We start from the raw sequence: 2,790 nt of genomic DNA, 5'->3' as shown, positions 1-2,790 counted from the left end.
AGCACAACCTATGACGACCCTTAAGACCCTTAAATTAACTTCCGTGACCTCCTCGTTACCTCTCGGGAATGCTAGACATTACCATGGGAAGCCGTCGTATGTCTTAGCCCGCGATAACGCATCTGTAGATAAGCAGATGCGGTTTGTCTGTAAATCGGGTTTTTCTTCTTCTTAAAGTCTCACGATCCTTCTTAAAGTCTTACGATCAACTGGTGCAGACAAAGTTGCGTGGGGTTATCTGATTGCGGCGAATAGAAACATTTAACAACAACTGAAGATTATTTGTTGAATTTATAATAACAAAATCGGCATCATTTTTCTCTGATAGTTTTGGAATAAAAATGAAAGTTCAATTCTTACAAAATATCTTAGATGATAGTTCAAACTGAAACTCTGATACAACTACAGACAACTAGACACGCATGCGTAACACATGGGCTCTATCGCGTTCTTAGATCTCTCGATGGTAAAATTAAAAACTAGCTTCAAATTCTGAATAACGTTTATTCTTGAAATGTTGTGTCAATTAAGATCTTTGAAAAAACAATCCATTTTTTCTATTTGAAATAATCAATTACGTACGTAATTATTAATTGATTCTTTGTTGTGTTTCTGTTAATATAATAATAATAAGCCCTCTACGTAATTTTGAGTAAAAAGCTGATCGTCGATTCAACTTCATAAAAATTTCGTGATTAGCTTATAATGATTTGCATACATGTTCGACTTCTCTTCCTATAGGCAAAATGAAGATAATTTTGGCTCTTCGTTTGCAATAAAAACATTGTGCAAACTTTCGCCATGATAACGTTTGTCATTTAGTCGCTTTTTTCAAATTGAAAAGACCTTGTGGTGATGATAAGAATGATTTCTTGATTACTGAAACGGCGCTTTCCTTTTTTAATGGAATACTTTTTTATTTGATGTCTCAAAACGTATCGTGACATCCATACGTAGTAAGTCTAAATCTTCAAGTTTAAGATTATACACTCCCTTATACATCATGATTAAATGAATGTTGCATTTAAATTAACAGTGTTCAAAACAAATTACAGACAAAGTTATAATGAAAGAACATTCGGCTTATTTGAAAACGTCCTTTTAATGGATTAAAATTTAAATAAGTTATGTTCGAAAACGGTCGTTGTACGAATTTATATTAAGTCAAGAGGCATCACCATCTATAACACAATTATATTTTTGTGGTAGAAAATGTCATGCAAACCTGTGTATGTTATCTTGTCTTTTTATTTACCTTTCAGCAGATTGTTGTAATTAATGACTTTCGCTTCAACGTTGATTTTACTTCGCGGATTGTGTCCTGTTCTATGATTATTTAGTCATTAAAGGTTTTGAATATAGACATTCTGATGAAAAAGACGTATCATATAAATATCACCATATTAAAATTAAGAGCCACATAAATACTCAAAATCAACGAATATTTCGTAAAAATATTTCGTGAAATAAAGTTAACCCATACAAATCCGAGTTCTTGAAAGCAATAGCCAACATTTCAGCACTAGATGAGGTCTGGTAAAATAGATTTAACGAGAAAATTTAGTCCCATTTATACTGTTTTAAAACAAAAATACATTTAACGTTGTGTACGGTATATGTTAATCAATCTGTGTTTAATTATCACCAATTACTTACTTCCAAAAAGATGAACTCGTCAAGTTGTGTGAATTTATAAAAGAAGAATTTGTAATTCGCAATTCATTGATTAATAATAACAGGTATCATTTACAAAATCTTTCTGTGATTGAAAGACTTTATGTTTTGAAAGTTTTCTTTATGCATACATTTCATTTGTATTGAACTAAAATATATACTGGAAACGTGACATATTTACTTCTATAGTTTATGTATTAAGACGATGTAATTACGTATAAGTCTAAAAAAATGTATGTTATGCTATTCTGTTCTTGAGTGTTGATTGACGTAGACATGTCTAGGTTAGGAAATATTGAGTTTTATGGCACTGAGAAATTTCTTACTGTCCGTATCAACTGGACCCACAGATTCATCACCTACGACAATTGCCTTTCCGGAGGCTTCCACGAGTATGTTACATATAAAATAGGACATTTCTGAATGCAGGACCCTGTAGCGTGACTGTGACTGCTCTATCCCTGGTCAGTGTATTGAATTGTCCATGATCCTTGCCGTCAAATAGATCTAAAGGTCATCATTGCTTACACCAACACTAACAACTAATCATGTCCACAATACATCGAATCATTTGAGAATAAGTTTCCAACTTGTTTTCACAAATCTTTTGTACAACGGGATTTTAACCACAAACATTAGATGAACATTTCTCGTTCAATTTGGTTTCATTTTGATTGGTTTATGTTTGCACTATTCAAAGAAGTAATTTGATTCTTCATACATAAAATGTTTATAAGAACTACCATCATTTTAACAACAGTCACCATAATCAAATCGGTCTGCATCTAATTATATTGTGAGCATTTGAAGTCAGTATTTTCATTTGTATCGCCAATCTTTACTAACATGCAACATGCAGCATAAATTAGTTTTAATGCAATTAAAATAATAGCATGTCATCTTTTTCGAAAAATATGTTTACATTGTGATACAATGGAATATTTAAACATATTGAATACAGTGCCGTAGCCAGACCCACATTTAAGCCGAGGCAATATCTAAGGTCCTTCTAGGGGGGTCCGGGGGCATGCCCCCCCCCCCCGTAATATTTTTTTATACCTAGAACGTCTGGTGCGTTTTAAAGGCCATTTAAACTACATTTTATACCGAAATTAT

The 2,790-nt window shown here is 32.6% G+C and overlaps 1 protein-coding gene across 2 annotated transcripts in view; it reads right to left on the bottom strand.

Annotated features, from left to right (window-relative positions):
- LOC127838816 (sodium-dependent multivitamin transporter-like) overlaps positions 1-165 on the bottom strand; it is a 22,769-nt gene extending 22,604 nt beyond the window's left edge. For both annotated transcript variants that reach the window (XM_052366815.1, XM_052366816.1), the window contains exon 1: positions 1-165. This exon is cut by the window's left edge and continues 858 nt beyond it. The gene's annotated coding sequence lies outside the window, so the exon portion shown is untranslated.
- Positions 166-2,790: the final 2,625 nt, after the last annotated feature.

The sequence above is a fragment of the Dreissena polymorpha genome, chromosome 7, assembly GCF_020536995.1.
Source record: "Dreissena polymorpha isolate Duluth1 chromosome 7, UMN_Dpol_1.0, whole genome shotgun sequence".
NCBI classification, from domain to species: domain Eukaryota; kingdom Metazoa; phylum Mollusca; class Bivalvia; order Myida; family Dreissenidae; genus Dreissena; species Dreissena polymorpha.
Note: the sequence above shows the minus strand (reverse complement) of the source record. Positions and strands in the feature narration are given on the sequence as shown.